We start from the raw sequence: 16,770 nt of genomic DNA on the forward strand, positions 1-16,770 counted from the left end.
AAAGGGTTTCAGGGTACACAGAGTGACAGGGTGAGTGGGATACCTGACAGTTCCAAAGCATTCTTCTTCTTTTTAAATGCATTTCTACAAATATATTTTTAAAAATAAACTGGGCTTTATGCACAGGCTTCTCTAACCTCGTCCTACAAGGGCGTGAGCCCTTCACCCTTTCCCCAACTTCTTCCACTTGGCAAGGATGCAGAGTCCCCTGGAGAGGAGTGTGAGGGGATGGATGAAGTGCCAGCTCTGCACTCCTCAGGGCTCTCTGACTTCTGGAGTGTCCACCCTCACCCATTTCAGCCCTTTCCCACGGTGGATGCAGATTTCTGTGTGCTGCCAGTCACGAGTCACCAATATATCATTTCTGTCCCCTCCAAACCCATCACTTTAACATAGAGATGACAGAATTCTTGATAAAGAGGAGGAAAAAAAAAGTCAGGCTTTCCCCAAAGTACATTTCCAGATCTCTTTTGCAAGGGCAGATAGGCAGAGGACTTTGTACCTGTAATGAGCAGAGGATCCAATTATCTTAATTGCAGCAAAGTGGCCTGTTAACAATGAAAGGAATATTGCATGTACAACACCAGTTCCTGTGTTCTGCTTGTATTTATTTACCCAAATACCTCGTGCCTACTCAACAGGCCCTTGCACTTTGTGTGTGAGTAAAACCTGGCTGAAGCACAGCCCAGGGTCTTCACAGCAACCTGACAAACCTCAAGAACCTGTTTGGCACCTGCCCCTGCAGAAACACTTTGGGCAGCAGCAGAGCTGGGAACCTTCAGCAGTGAGTGAGTGTGGGAGGGATTTAGCAGCAGTGCCCTGAGTGTGAATAAATCTTGAGCTGGGTTAATAAATCCCAGGCTGGGCTGGCAGGGGTTAACCCCACACACAGCTCCCAGGCTGTCCCTGCAGAGGTTAACCCCACACACAGCTCCCAGGCTGGGCTGGCAGAGGTTAACCCCACACACAGCTCCAGCCTGGGCTGGCAGGGGTTAACCCCACACACAGCTCCCAGCCTGGGCTGGCAGGGGTTAACCCCACTCACAGCTCCAGCCTGGGCAGGCAGGGGTTAACCCCACACACAGCTCCAGCCTGGGCTGGCAGGGGTTAACCCCACACACAGCTCCCAGGCTGGGCAGGCAGGGGTTAACCCCACTCACAGCTCCAGCCTGGGCTGGCAGGGGTTAACCCCACTCACAGCTCCCAGGCTGGGCTGGCAGGGGTTAACCCCACTCACAGCTCCAGCCTGGGCAGGCAGGGGTTAACCCCACTCACAGCTCCAGCCTGGGCTGGCAGGGGTTAACCCCACTCACAGCTCCCAGGCTGGGCTGGCAGGGGTTAACCCCACTCACAGCTCCAGCCTAGGCTGGCAGGGGTTAACCCCACTCACAGCTCCCAGGCTGGGCAGGCAGGGGTTAACCCCACTCACAGCTCCCAGGCTGGGCAGGCAGGGGTTAACCCCACACACAGCTCCAGCCTGGGCAGGCAGGGGTTAACCCCACACACAGCTCCCAGCCTGGGCTGGCAGGGGTTAACCCCACACACAGCTCCCAGGCTGGGCAGGCAGGGGTTAACCCCACACACAGCTCCAGCCTGGGCAGGCAGGGGTTAACCCCACACACAGCTCCCAGCCTGGGCTGGCAGGGGTTAACCCCACACACAGCTCCCAGGCTGGGCAGGCAGGGGTTAACCCCACTCACAGCTCCCAGGCTGTCCCTGCAGGGGTTAACCCCACTCACAGCTCCCAGGCTGGGCAGGCAGGGGTTAACCCCACACACAGCTCCAGCCTGGGCAGGCAGGGGTTAACCCCACACACAGCTCCAGCCTGGGCTGGCAGGGGTTAACCCCACTCACAGCTCCAGCCTGGGCTGGCACCGTGGGGAGGACAGCCTGTGACCATTTCCCTTTTGCAGAAAGAGGAAACAGAAGCATCAGCAGCAGGAGCTGAAGCAGATCAAGCTCGGAGTGAGGGGTGCTGTCCCAGTGGAACCTCAGACTGCCCAGACTCAGTGCCCTCCTCCCCCTGGCAGTCTGCTCTTGCTCAGACACCCACCAGGGGCAAGAGGAGGATTTTTGTTGCTTGGGAAGGTTCAGCTGCCCCTGCAGGTACATCCCAGCACTGACAAATCCTCTGCTGCCCTGTTAGGAGGGACTTGGACCACTGAGGAGCTGGGACACTGAATTCCATTGGGCTGCAAAAACCCAAAGTAGAGGGATTTAAACATAATTTCTGGTTTTGTTTTTTTTTTTCTGCAATGGAAAAACCTGTTTCTGTAGTCTCAGGGGAGGAAATGCTGCTGAGGACATGGGAGCCACATTGCTGCTGTACCAAGCAGACACCCCTTACCCAGGAGGGTCCCTGCGCTATGTCACTGTCACACTGTCACACCCACCCACAGGAGCAGGGCTGGGTGGCACAGGGATTCTGCCACTTAGCTGATGGAAAAAATGGAGAGCAGCAAGCTGGAGACCCAGTTTCATATTAAAAAAAAAAAAAAAAAAAAAAAAAAAAAAAAAAGAGACTTTTGGACTAAGGTCATAAGAGCAAAGAGTCACAAGAAGCTGAAGTCACTCTGTTTGCTCCCTCGGGCTGAGTTAGGGCAGCTGCAGTTCACCAAATCCTCTGCATTTCCATCAGCTCTGGACTTATTTCCCTCAGAAAAGCAGGGTCTCCATTATTCTCCTGCACAAGGGAGAATAAAAGGGAAGATCCTTCCCAATTCACTCATCCCACTAATCCACCCAAATGCACAGACCAAGCCTCAGCATTTTCTCTGTCAGGAGCCCAGCAGGGTCTGAACTAAGAACAGCACTGAGGTGAAGGACAGAGCTTGCAGGTAGGATTAGCTGGTGCAATTACAGGTAGAAACTCAAAAGTTTTGCACTTCAGCAGCAAGAGAAATTAATCTTTACCTGGGCAGGTGTTTTGTTTGGTGGTTTTAGTGGCACCAAGGCTGCAGCAGCCCAGGGCTGCAGGTTGGTGAGCTGCTGCTTCCCTCTGCTGGGAGCCAGGCACAGGGGACACCTTGTCCTGGCAGTGGCAAATCCTGGCCTCCTCCAAGCTGCTGCAGAGACATTCCCCAGCCAGGCAGGCACCCAGGGTGGCAGGGGGTGCAGAGGGGACAGTCTCCTTCAGTGACATCTGGGGGAAGCTCTGAGAGGTGGAAACAAGGAGCTCTTTGGTTGATCATTTTAAGAGACCTGGGCTTTTTGCTGTCAGCTTTTTTCCCTCCCCCATGCCCAGCAGACTGCAGGTATTTTTGTTTTGTTCTGCAGAACCAACAGAGCTTCCATCAAGGAAAGGGGTCAGGTTCAGTGGTTCACACGCAGAGGGGCTCAGGGAGGGAGGTCTGAGCAGCAGCATTGCACCCAAGGATGTGCAGGGCCAGCAGAAACCTGCCTCTGCTCACCTGCCCACACCTCCTCTCTGCCACTGCAACCCCTGGATTCTTCCTGAAATGACAGCCATGGAGAGAAATGCTTTTCCTAACCCACTCCTCTCCAGACTCCCTGGCTGTTCCTGCCTGGGGAAAAGCAGCTTTGAGGACATTGAGGTGGCACTGCACCCATCAGCATTAGGAGCAGAACTGTGAGGTTTTTCTGCACCCAGGTGGTGCTGGAAACTTGGTTCTCCAATGCCAAAGTATCAGTCACTGGCACCACAAGAAGCTGCACCTCAGGTAGCATCAGCAAGCACCTCCCTTCTCTTCCCCACTATTTTTTCACCAAGTGAAAAAGCCCTGCCACGCTCCCTCGTGACTCCTTGCAGAGCAAGGTGACCAAGAGGTGCAGCTGGGCTGCCAAGAGGTGCAGCTGGGCTGCCCACCCTTCTGGGCACTCCTGTGAGCCTTGGCAGATGTGGAGAGCAGCCCTGGGATCTTCTTCCATCCCTGGGCTGTCACTTTGGGGGTAATTCCCCCAAGAGGGGCAGAACAGTCAGGGTAGCTGCAGCTTCATCTGCAGCAGCAGGGAATGAATTGGGGGCCAGAAAGGGCCATGGCCAAAGGGAGAGCTCTGACCCTCAGCAGATAAAGTTCATGAACCACCCCTTGTGTCAGTGGTGCCCTGCAGGACAGGCAGGGTGCCCTGCTCATGCTGCAAGGATCCAAGGATCACCTGCACTGCATCAGCAGAGCCTTCTCCTGAGTCCCCATGCCCTGCTGCCAGCACTGCTGCTCCACCCTGACAGCATCTGCCCTCCTGTCCTCACCAGGCTGGGGCACTGCAAAGTGGCTGCTGCAGTGGTGGCTTCTCACCCAAGTTCACTTCAGCTCTGGAGCTGCTCCCTGGCCCTGGCAGTCCCTGATCGCTGCCCTGAGCCCCTGGGGACTCCAGCAATGCTGTCCCTGCTGCACCTGAAGGACATCAGGGGAAGGACACTGCATCCCACCCACGGCTTGGCCAACTCAATCACGGAATGCTCGCAGGGGAGGCAGCCCGGGCCAGCCTTGGCTGTCACAGCCCTTGCAGCAGCATCTTTGGGTCCCCCTGCCCTCCCCTGCAATGTCCTTTTGGCTGAGGAGCTTCCACACGGGGCTTTTGCTGCAGTGCATCAGAGAGCGGGTGATGCCAGCAGAGCTCCGAGCGCTCCCTGCTCTGCCCCGGGCTGATCCCGGGAACCGGGGACACCGAGAGCAGGGGGGACAGTACCGAGAGCAGGGGGGACAGTGCCGAGAGCAGGGGGGGACAGTACCGAGAGCAGCGGGGACAGCACCGGGAGCAGGGAGAGTGCCCGGGGCTGGCGGCACCGGGAGCGGGGACAGCTCTGCCGGGCAGCACCGTGCTCGGAGCTCCGGGACCTGCCCAGGCTGCTGCTCTGCGCCACTGTCCCTGTGCCGCTGTCCCTGTGCCACCCTCCCTGTGCCATTATCCCTGTGTCACCCTCCCTGTGCCACCCTCTCTGTGTCACCCTCTCTGTGCCACCCTCCCTGTGCCACTATCCCTGTATCATCCTCCCTGTGTCACCCTCCCTGTGCCACTATCCCTGTGCCACTATCCCTGTATCATCCTCCCTGTATCACCCTCCCTGTGCCACTATCCCTGTGTCACCATCCCTGTGTCACCATCCCTGTGCCACCCTCCCTGTGCCACTATCCCTGTCACCATCCCTGTGCCACCCTCTCTGTGCCACTATCCCTGTGCCACTATGCCTGTGTCACCCTCCCTGTGCCACCCTCCCTGTGCCACCCTCCCTGTGTCACCCTCCCTGTGCCACTATCCCTGTGTCACCATCCCTGTGTCACCATCCCTGTGCCATCCTCCCTGTGCCACTATCCCTGTGTCACCATCCCTGTGTCACCATCCCTGTGCCACCCTCCCTGTGCCACTATCCCTGTGTCATCCTCCCTGTGTCACCCTCCCTGTGCCACCCTCCCTGTGCCACTATCCCTGTGTCACCATCCCTGTGTCACCATCCCTGTGCCATCCTCCCTGTGCCACTATCCCTGTGTCACCATCCCTGTGTCACCATCCCTGTGCCATCCTCCCTGTGCCACTATCCCTGTGTCACCATCCCTGTGTCACCATCCCTGTGCCACCCTCCCTGTGCCACTATCCCTGTGTCATCCTCCCTGTGTCACCCTCCCTGTGCCACCCTCCCTGTGCCACCACTGCTCTGGCACAGCCCGTCTGCCCTGAGCCCTCCAGGCTCCAGGAATGTTCCGGGTGTCCAGCCCCAGATCTGGTGAACATTTTCTGGTGTTCAATCCCAGCTCTGGTGAACATTTCTCAGTGTCCATCCCCAGTCTGGTGAACATTTCCCAGTGTCCAGCCCCTCTCTGGCTCCTCAGGCCCGTTCCAGCTCACACACCTGCCCAGCCCAGGCTGTTCCCAAGCCTTCAGTATCCAGCCTCTCCTGCCCTTCCCTCAAGGCCCTTCCCTGAGCCCTGCTTGCCTGGGGCAGCTCAGGGGTGCCCCTGAGGCTCCCCAGCTCTGTCACAGCCTGCCAGGGCACGGGTGAAGCCACAGCTCTGCCATGGCACTGCCCCTGCATTGGCACAGTGGCTGCTGCCAGGAGTGCTCATTCCTGGCTGAGTGCACACTCCAGTGTCCCTGGGAGAACATTCCAGAGCCTGGGAGCCCCATGGGGACCCAGCACAGCACCAACCTGCCCCCTGCTGTGCCCAGTGTGGCAGTGACCTTCAAAGTGGACAGTGGCTCTGCACATCCCTTCCTTTTGTGTAATCAAAGGCTGCCCAGCCAGTCAAGCCTTTCTGAGCTACAGAACTCAGGAGTGATGCTCACTTACAATCCACCAACATTTTAAAACCAAAAATTTTACCAACAACTCAAGGTCAACAGACAGTTCAAGGCCATTTCCGCTCTTTTCTTGAATAAGCTCTTGTCTGTGAGCTTTCTAGGGCAGGGACTTTATTTTATAGTTTCCACAGGGTTCAACACAATTTCTGCTGCTGAACCCAGTGAGAGGCATCTTCGATAAGCACATCCCATACTGAATTTTGTTCTTTCAGACAACAATTCATCCTGAGAAAGGTTTTAAAATGTGCTAAGTTTGCCCAGTGTTTACAAATGTGCAAAGTTGTTTCCTGCAGAATATTGATGCAAGTGAACTTTGGATTTGCCAAATTGTAGCTGTGCCTTGCTCAGCAGCAGGGACTGTCCCTTCTCAAAAGCTCAGTTGTCCGGGAGGCAGGGGAAGGCAGGGATGGCAGCCCCACTGCAGCTCAGCTCTCCTGGCATCATTAGAAATTCTGAAGGTTGAGCTGGAAAAATTACATCTTAAGGACATTTCTAGCCAGGCACAGAGGCAGGAGAAGGAAACATTAAGATTCCCAGCACATGGGAATTCTTGTGTTCACGTGTCAGGGATGGGTAGAAAGCAATTTACAGCAGCTGCTGAGGGTTTGTAACACTTTGGTGCAGCACAGCACAGGACTGAGCCAGCAAACCCTGCACCCCTGCACTCCTGATCACTCCAGCTCTGCAGGGAAAACCCAGCTGGAAGAACCTGCAGGGGCTGTGCAAGAGGCAGCCTCTCCCCTTGCCCCAGCCTGGGAGCTCCAGCTCTGCAGGAAAGTGGGCAAAGCTGTTTTACATTAATCAGGAAGGAAAAATGCATCTTCCCAACCCCTCACAGGAACAGGCATTACCAGTGACTCTCCACTGCAGTTTTTAAATCCCACTTTGTACAGAAGACCCTTCCTCACAGCACCTGTGTGTTTCTCCACTCAGAGCTCTTGGAAGGAAGAAACTTGGAGCACGTGGGTTTGCTGCAGTGCTGCTCAATACCCACAGAGTCTGCTATAAATTAAGGGAGGGAATCAGGAGAACAAACGAGCCTGGAGAGCTCCATCCCTGCTCAGAGCACAGAGCACAGAGCCTGTGCTGCACTGCTCTGCTCTGCCTGAGCAGCACCAAGGGGTTAAAACAACTGCACCCAGAGATTTAATGGCTCCCTGCCCTTTGCACTGGGGCACCAGGCACAGGATCCCTGACCTTCTCCAAAAATACATGCTGTCACTTGACCCAGACCTTCAAAAACATTTCTACACCAGCCCCTGGAAACAGAACTGAGAAGTCAAGTAGCAACAAGCAAAGCACAATTGAAGTCCCACTCCTGAAACATGAGGTGAAGCAGAATCAGCTGAGGCTGTGGTTGCAGTGCTGGCTGTAACCAGAGGATTTCAGATGGCATCTCTGTGCCAGCTCATCAGCACCAGGAATAAACCTCCTGACATTTTATAAAACCACTTCTTTCTCCAGACACTTTACTCTTATTAAAAGAAAAGACTCCAGCAGGAGCGAATACCCCAGGCAGCCCAAAATGCTAAAACTCACTCTGAAATTCACTCACTCTAAAATTCAGGAAAAGATCTCTGCTTTGCAGATCAGAGGCTGGCATTAAAAGAAGGAATCAGCTGAAATGTGACCTTTCATCAGGCACAGGCACTGAACCTCTGCACTCAGGCTGCCCAGAGCCTGGCTGAGGTTGTGCTCTCCCTGCCTGGGGATCCACCAGGGCTGCTGTAGGCACAGCACAGGGGTTTGAGGTGCTGTGAATTCCTGTTAATATTTAATGTGTGCTGAGGCTCCTTCCCAGGTGTGCAAAGCAAGAACTGCTGGAGCAGCAGAGGAATGTAAGAGAAGGAACAGCACAAAGTGCATCCCCCCTCCCCTCTGCATTCTGGTGTTATTTTGTTTTTTGGGACTCTTTGGGGGGTCTTAGCCATGAACTTCCCACAGCAGCAGCTACTCATCACCTGATACCAGGCCAGAAACTCTTCAATCCAGGGGCTTCCATCTGAAACCCCCAGTTCTTTGGTTTGTCTCATTCTCTACAATCATTCTTGTTTTCCCTCTGCTGGTCAGTCACCTCACCAGCTTGGTGGGGAGAGCCCTTTGGAGAGGCTCCCCGCCCACTTCTGGAGAGCAGAACTCCAGGGAATGTCCCCCACTTGTACCAGCTTTGTTCAGCAAAGCTTTTACAGCAGTTGTGTGTTTTTTCCTCCAGGCAGAGGCTGATATTTATTTATGCTGAAAACCTTCCACAACACCCAGATGTAGGAACAGCCTGGTGCATTCCTTGCCCCTCGGTGATTTACACCAAGCCTGCTCTTAACTCAGTCACTTTGACTTTGTTCCTATTCTGCCAATCAGAGAGTTCTCCATGAATGCCACAAACTCATGCATAAGAACTGCACAAATGAATTTCAGTTTCCTTGCTGATTAAGGTGATGAGGTAAGGAACAGAAGTAGCAGGGTGTGAGTGGGATGCATAAAGTCTGCACTAAATCACACAGAATTCAAGGTTTTGGCCTTACATCCGACTGCCCCTGTGCCTCCATGACAGAGACACCTCTGATGGAAGAAATGAAAGTTTCATTGAATTTAAGGGAACAGCTGGGAGCTGAGGGTGCCAAGGGTTGTCTCTGCCATCAGCTGGCACAGTGTGACCTTGAGAGATCACATTCAGTCCCAGCTGCTCTGTGCCAGGGATAACACTCACCTTTCCTACAGATCCCAGTGACTTTTCTTGGTCCTTGTGATAAAAGCTCACCCCAATTACAGATCTGATCAGTGTAAACATGAGCTACTACTCTCAAACAGAGTGGCAGACACCAGTAATTGCCTCAGCCTCAGAGGGGACCAGAACACCCTTCCTGCTGTCAGGAGACATCACTAAAACAGGAAAGTCAAATATTTAATCATTTCAGATGCTGCTAATGTCATCCAGCATCAGCTGCAGAGACTCTGAGTGTGGATGTGCTGTGAGCACTGACTGCTGAGCAGCCTCCCCCAGACACGGAATACCAAACCCAGATCTGCAGGGCTTTCAGCACAGCTGACTCCACTGCTATTGCAACAGAATTGATAATTGCTCAAACTGCATTTTTTCCCCTTGCCCCATACAGTTCCCAAGACTCTGGAGTTGCTAAGAAGCTACATTTCAATTAACAGATATTTTTACACAAGGAAAATAAATGCAAGCTGCTAGCAGATATTTACGTCAAAGTGATTTTTTTTTTTTTTTTTTTTTTACTTTATAGTTAAAATAAACCATCGAGTCCTTGCGCCATTAATAAATCAGACCGCACATGCCCCCAGAAAAGGCGAGTTAAACTCGTGTGGCAGGAGGCTGTGCTGACACATTCCCATACAAATTCAACTTTTGCCGGCTGCGGGGAGGCAGCAGCGCCCGGAGGTCACGGGAGCGCTTTTCTCAGCATCACTTCAGCCCAGCCCAGGTACAAGGACGCGCCTTGGGGAGGAGGCTGCGGGGCTCAGCTCAGAGCCTGGGCATCCCACGGCAGATTTTTTCACCCTGCGGTTGGGAAATGTGGGGTGAAAGCGGCTGGTTGGTGGATGCAGAGCGCAGGAGGGTCGGGAGGGGATCCCTGGCCGGGGATGCTGCGCTGCGCATCCTTGGAGGGGAAGAGCTCGGGCAGCTCCGCACCCTTTAAAGCGGCAGCGCCGCATTGCCCCCGCTCCGGGCAGGGCACGGGGACAGCGGGGACAGCGGGGACAGCGGGGACACGGGCGGGACAGTGCCAGCACAGCGGGGACACGGGCGGGGCAGTGCCAGCACAGCGGGGACTTGGCGTCCCCGGGCGCTGCAGTCCTGCTGCACTCCTGCAATGCTCCGCAGGCAGCACAGGGCTCGGACTGCAGCACAACTGCACCAGCACCACTGCCAGCCGCCAGCCAGCATGCAGAAACACAGCTCCTCTCTAGTCCTTTTCGCTTTTTTTTTTCATTATTATTATATTTGGTTTTGTCGGCTTGTTTTAAAAAAGCAGAATGGGGAAAAAAAAACACCCCCCAAAAAAATCCTCCACTGATTCAGCTTCCCTCACACCGGTCCCAAGGAGAATTTAAAAGGCAGAAAGGAAAGGAACTGAATTGAAGTTTAATTAGCAAGCACACAGCAGAAGTTGCACTTTTAAAGCTTTTATCAATCATAAAAGACAGCCCTGCAGGAGGAAGGGCTGCAGCCTCTTTAAAATACCTTCCTTCCAAAAAGAGCATGCAAAGGAAAGAGCTGCTATTAAACCGGGTTAGGAAAGGGTCTCTCCCTCCCAAGTTGTCTCTTCTTACCCCAAATCCGCCTTGCGCAGCTCTGCTCTCGCAGGGATGCAGCGTGGTCGGGAGCAGCAAAAGTTGCAGCGCTTCTCCGGGAGGGAGGCAGGACCTGGCAGGAGTGGTGGCAGACGGGTGACGGCACTGAAGTGATGCCGGGAGAGCCCGGAGCTGCTCAGACAGCCGAGAAAAAAAAAAACGGGGGAGGGGGAGTTAAAAAATCTTAAATCCCTGACACTGCAAGATCCCTGATCCTATAGGATGGGGTGTAAAGCGCCGGCAGCCGCTCCCTGTGCAGCCGGATTTCCCAAAGAGGGGACTCGCACCTTTGGCTGCTGCCGGGTTTTCTCACCTGGCCATGTCGCCATCCCGAGAGCAAAAAGGAAAAGCACAGCAGGCATCTGCAGGAGCCTCTCCAGTGCACTCTGCTCCCACCTGAGCTGGTGTCAGTTTGGGGAGCAGGCTGGAGCTCACTCAGGAGCCAGCAGTGCCTCCTCCGGTGCCGGTGCAGGGAACGCGCTCTGTCACCGTGCCAGCGAGGACAGGGGTGACACAGGAGCAGGGGAAATCTCATCCTCCACGGCATTGCTGAGTGGTCTTAGCCACATCAGGAATTCAGACAGAAGCTGCAAGTATAAATAATAAATTTGAAAAAAAGTAAAAGAAAAACCACCCCCAACAAAAAGCTTAAGTATCTCCCAAGTGCTTGACTTATTTTTCCTGATATGCAGAGCAGTGCAACATCTCATCCAAAGACCTGTCAAACACCTCATCCAAAGACCTGTCACTAACTTCAGCTAAACTACATTGTTTTAAACCAGCTCAGGCCTAGAAATGCCTTCTGCCCTGTGTAATTTAATTCCTGTCCCTTATTGGTTTGACAAAATGCACAGTTCACCCCCAGCTATTCACTGATCCAGGCCCTGGAAGGCTGCAGCCGGTGATGCTGTGCAGACCCTGCATTCTGTGGGGTTCAGCCCATTTTCATGGCAGAGCACAGGGATAGCAGGCACAGTCCATTTTCTGTTCCATGGAAGTGTCCAGAGAGGACACTTGACTTGACATGCTGGAATTACCAAGCACAGGAATTCCTGGTTCTCTTGTTCTGGTCTTCAGTGAGACTGAGGCAGGGGAAACCACTTTAAGCTCAAGGTTAATGAAGGACATTTCCAGGGGCACACAGCATTTAAAATATTTGGGCAAGAGCTCTGCAGGCTGGCTTAGAAACCAACAGTTGCAAAGGGATAATTTTGAAACACTTTAATTTCTCATCGACACTCTCCAATGCATCACAGCAAAACACCAAGTGCACCTCAGGGTCAGTCTCAATTCATTACTGCCTCTTGCTACCCCTCTTGAAAGCTTTCAGATCAAGTTTTCAGATCTGCTGATTATCTGCATCTGAGAGAGTCCTGGTGCTGCCCTGGAGCCTTTTCCTTCCCTTTCACCGTCCTTGCTTTTCCATTTGGAGATTAGTTTTTTGACAGGACCACTCACACCCATCAGCTGCACAGGATGCTCGTTCAGCTCTTCAGCCAGCACTGCACTCATCCCCTCTGCAGAGCTCTGGAACAGTTTTGATTTCTCTATACCTGTTGCTTAAGGTGACAAGCTCAATGGTCCTGGTTTTACACCCCAGAAGAGCACAGAGAGACAAACCTGGGTACTGAGCATTGTGTTTGTAGCTCCTTGTGCCCTGCTGCCAGTGTTGCATTGCTGCAGCTCCTGCAAGGCAGAGAGAGCACTCACAGCAGGATATTCCCAGCCCTCCCCACCAAGGCACCTGAAAACCTGCAGCAAGGAGAGACTCCCCTGAACGGCAAAAAATATTTCACAGATATTTAACCTGTCTTTGCCTAGGAAACAGTGATTTATTTAATGAAGCATTTCCCAGCATTTCAAGGCCACAGAGTCCACAGAGCAGAACCAGAGTTAATCTGCAGCAGGCAGGATGAGGAGAGGCACCAGTGCAGTCTGAAAGCCCCAATTTCTGACCCTGGCAGCCCCAGTGGCTGTGTGCAGGGTGCCAGGAATGCAGCACACCATACAAACCATCCCAAACTCTGCACCAATTCCCTGCTGCACCACAGTCCATTTATAGAAACATGCTCATGCATTTTGGTGCATTTCACTTTGCTACAGGAGAACGAGGATGTTACAATGAAGGATTTTGGTTTCAGGCTTTATCAGTGAGTCTAATCTTTGTATTACATAGAGATAAGAGAAGAGGGGCATCTTCTCAACTTTGCCTTCTCATTCAGCTGTCAGAGAAACCTCTGACTTTGCACAGCTGCATTTGTGCTCTGAGTGCAGCAGCCTGGGCTGATCAGCTCTGACATGCAGTGCAGCCCTGCCCTGCTGCAGTACAGTCAGGAAACTGATAGCTGATAATCGATAATTGATAACTGATAACTGATAGCTGATAACTGATAGCTGATAGCTGATAACCGATAACTGATAGCTGATAATCGATAACTGATAGCTGATAACTGATAGCTGATAATCGATAACTGATAACTGATAACTGATAGCTGATAACTGATAGCTGATAGCTGATAACTGATAACTGATAACTGATAGCTGATAATCGATAACTGATAACTGATAACTGATAATTGATAACTGATAACTGATAGCTGATAGCTGATAGCTGATAACTGATAACTGATAAACAATGCCCACTGTGAAATTCAAAGGCTCAGTGTGTCATCCTTCACCAATCAATATTTATCTAAGATACAGTAACTATTAAACTCCAATCAAGTACATTTGAGGAAACTTCAGCTAATGGTGACAGCACTTCCTTCATGCCTGTCTTGTGTCTACCTCTTACATCACAAGCCAAGAAGAGTAATTTCTGTCAAAAACTATCTGTGCCAGCAGCAGCAGGTACCCACCTTGAGCTTTTTTTCTGCAGTAAATGAACAGATCATGGTACAGACCCAAAGCTACTGAAGCTCTGAATCAGTCTGGACCACACTGAGGGCAGTTCATGCCAGAAAACCAAGGATGGTTTTCCTCAACACCCCAGGAAGAGAGGAGGTAGCCCCTTCACCCTGAGCTACCTTTGCTCCTCCAGCAGGCAGATTTCAGCCCATCTCTAAATATTTATGTCTGAAACAAGGGAATCAGCCATTGCTTTATGGTTGTTTTTTCTCAGCTAGGCCAGATACAAGTGACTCCTTTGGTTAAAGCACCAGGAGCCCTCAGGAGGCACAGGAATGCCCCCATGCTCCAGAGGAACCTCATTCCACAATGAAGAAACAGCAGGTTTAGCCTATAACCTCCATTTTCATCCTCCTTTAGTTCAAAACTAAGAGGCAGAAGGCAGCTTGTGCCAGTGCAGGAGTACCTGGGGAAGGTGCCAGCACTCAATCTTTAATCTGCTGATCAAGCTGATGAGAGCATCCCTTCTCAGAGCAGGAAGCAGAATGCAGGCACAGCTGACCCGATGGAGCAGCTCAGTTTGACTCAAGCTGGGTGAAGATGAGCTCTCCTCCTCCCCAGCCAGCTCCTTCCCCCTGCTCTCGGGGGTTCCAGGGGTGCTGCAGGGTGCCAGAGCACGCCCCAGTGCAGCAGGGCCCTCCAATAGGGCTCTGCCCTGCTAAAGCCCTGCTTTAGCCCCATGAGGGGCTGGGGAGCAGCAGAGAGGGGCTGGAAGGAGGCAGAGGTGCCATCCTCACAGCCAGGCAGATGTGAGCACCCCCCACTCCAGCTGCACACCCCAGTGGGTTCCCCGGACAAGGCTTTTGTCATTTAAAAGCCACAGTCTGGAGAGGAAAGCCAGCAAACAATAGAAAGCAAAGCTGTTAAGAGGCAGCGTTACCCTAATACTCTGTCACCTTGGAGTGCCCAGCTGTACTTTGGTGCTAAGCCCTTCAGGAGCTGAGCTGGCCAGGCAGAGCAGCAGGGCAGAGGGGTCTGGGCAGTGCTGCTCCTGGCTGGAGCAGCTCTCAGCTCTAAATGTAGTTTGGATGCACAGAAGTGGCATTGGTTAATACCAAACAGGCCCAAATACCTAAATATCAACTTCTTAAACTAGACTGGAGATTTCTCTGTGTCAGGCTGAGCACACCTAACCCCAAACCAGCTCCATGCTCCAGAACCCATTCAGCAGGTGAGTCCTTCACTTGCCCCAGCAGCAATATCAAAGCCCCTCTGTCTCATTCTCCCCCACAGCAGTTTAGGAGCTGCCCTTATCATTTCTGCAGTCTAGTTTTCGAGAAGCCACAGGACAGTAATTTTATTTTCTAAGAGCCCCAGCTGCTGTCCAGCTGTTCTTTATTGCTTCACAGCAGAAGTTAACAGCCTTACCCAAAGCCACGTGAACTTGGTAGCCCAGAAGTTGAGAGCTTTCCTGGAAGCTAAGCCCCCAGCACAGCCCCTGACCAGCTCCACAGCTCTGCACAGCCACAGGGCTTGTGGAACAGCACGCCAAGAATTAAAGCACCCCCAGAAATTACTCTGTCATTTACAGCCACAGTTCCTTGGCAGTGAACGCCTTTGCAGAGGCTGATCAACTTGGCAGGTACCAGGCAAGGTTCCTCTAAGGCTCCTCCCCAGAATCTTGCCCTGCTGAAGCTCACTTTGCCTCTCCAGAGCAGTGCAAACCCCAGCCCAGCTCTGTCACCTCTGCACAACTCCAGTCTGGTCTGTAGCTGCACCAAGGGGCACCAAAGCCCCACTGCAGCAGCCTCACTTTTGTTTTTCCCACTCCTAAACAAGAAGCCCTTGCTGAGGAACAGATTTCCCCTGCAGTGCCAAAACAAACCTCTGCCCTGGGTCTGCAGAAGCTCTGAACTGAGGAGCTGCTGCTCCAGCTTAATGCTCTGAAACCCCCTCTTTAAACAGCCCCCAGAACAGCTCTCCTTCCTATAGAGCTTTTAATTTCCATGTAGAACATCTGTCTCCTTAGTGTCCCTTTCCTTGCTAGCTGCCTTTTATTCCTCTGTTGCCATCACATGTCTCATCTGTCACACTGGACCTTTTTCCCTTAAAGGCACAAGCAGCTGAGGAAGTATTAAAAAGCTTTGACAAATCACATTCTGATCCAAACCATCATCCTCACAAAATCTTACTTGCCCCAAATTATGAGATGTTAGAGCTCCTTAATGAAACAGCTGAGATATTTTTAACATGGTCAAAAAACCTATTTTATCTTCTGACCTTCAGCTCAGAAATAGCTGCACTATTTTTTTTTTTCAGTTTTCCAAAAAAATGACTGCGTAAAGCAAACCACCCCTACAATTTCAGCCTCAATATTTAAAGTTGGGCATCACATAACTGGCTGAAAACATGGTTTCTCAACAGAAGATGTTAAACAACTGCCACTACTCCCAACTTCCAGCTCTGTCTATAACAATATCAAGCTTTCAGTGACCAGGGCCTCAGCTGCTCATCTCATTCCAAGTGCCAGAAATATGCAGCAAGGAGATCTGCTCTTCAATGGTTTCTGCTTTAGTGGATGGCAAACTCCCTTTTTCTTCCAGAGCAGAACCCAAATTACAGCAGGGCACTCCCAGGTACCTCCTCCCAAACCTGCTGTAGCCAAACACAGCTGGGGCAGCTTCTGGGATGATTCTGTGTCCCCAGGGGTGATTCTGTGTCCCTTGGGGTGATTCTGTGTCCCCCAGGGGTGATTCTGTGTCTCCAGGGGTGATTCTGTGTCCCTTGGGATGATTCTGTGTCCCCCAGGAGTGATTCTGTGTCCCCAGGGGTGATTCTGTGTCCCTTGGGGTGATTCTGTGTCCCCCAGGAGTGATTTTGTGTCCCTTGGGGTGATTCTGTGTCTCCAGGGGTGATTCTGTGTCCCCGGGGTGATTCTGTGTCCCCCAGGAGTGATTCTGTGTCCCCCAGGGGTGATTCTGTGTCCCCAGGGTGATTCTGTGTCCCCAGGGGTGATTCTGTGTCCCTTGGGGTGATTTTGTGTCCCCCGGGGTGATTCTGTGTCCCCAGGGGTGATTCTGTGTCCCCGAGGTGATTCTGTGTCCCCCAGGAGTGATTCTGTGTCCCCCAGGGGTGATTCTGTGTCCCCAGGGTGATTCTGTGTCCCTGGGGGTGATTCTGTGTCTCCAGGGGTGATTCTGTGTTCCTTGGGGTGATTTTATGTCCCCTTGGGGTGATTTTGTGTCCCCGTGTCCCCAGGCCCGCTCACCCCACAGATTTTTTTCCTCCCTCCCGAGCGTCAGCGCCAGGCGCGAGCGGCCGCCAACCACAGAGTCAGTGCGGGGCGGG

The sequence above is a fragment of the Oenanthe melanoleuca genome, chromosome 21 (assembly GCF_029582105.1).
Source record: "Oenanthe melanoleuca isolate GR-GAL-2019-014 chromosome 21, OMel1.0, whole genome shotgun sequence".
NCBI classification, from domain to species: domain Eukaryota; kingdom Metazoa; phylum Chordata; class Aves; order Passeriformes; family Muscicapidae; genus Oenanthe; species Oenanthe melanoleuca.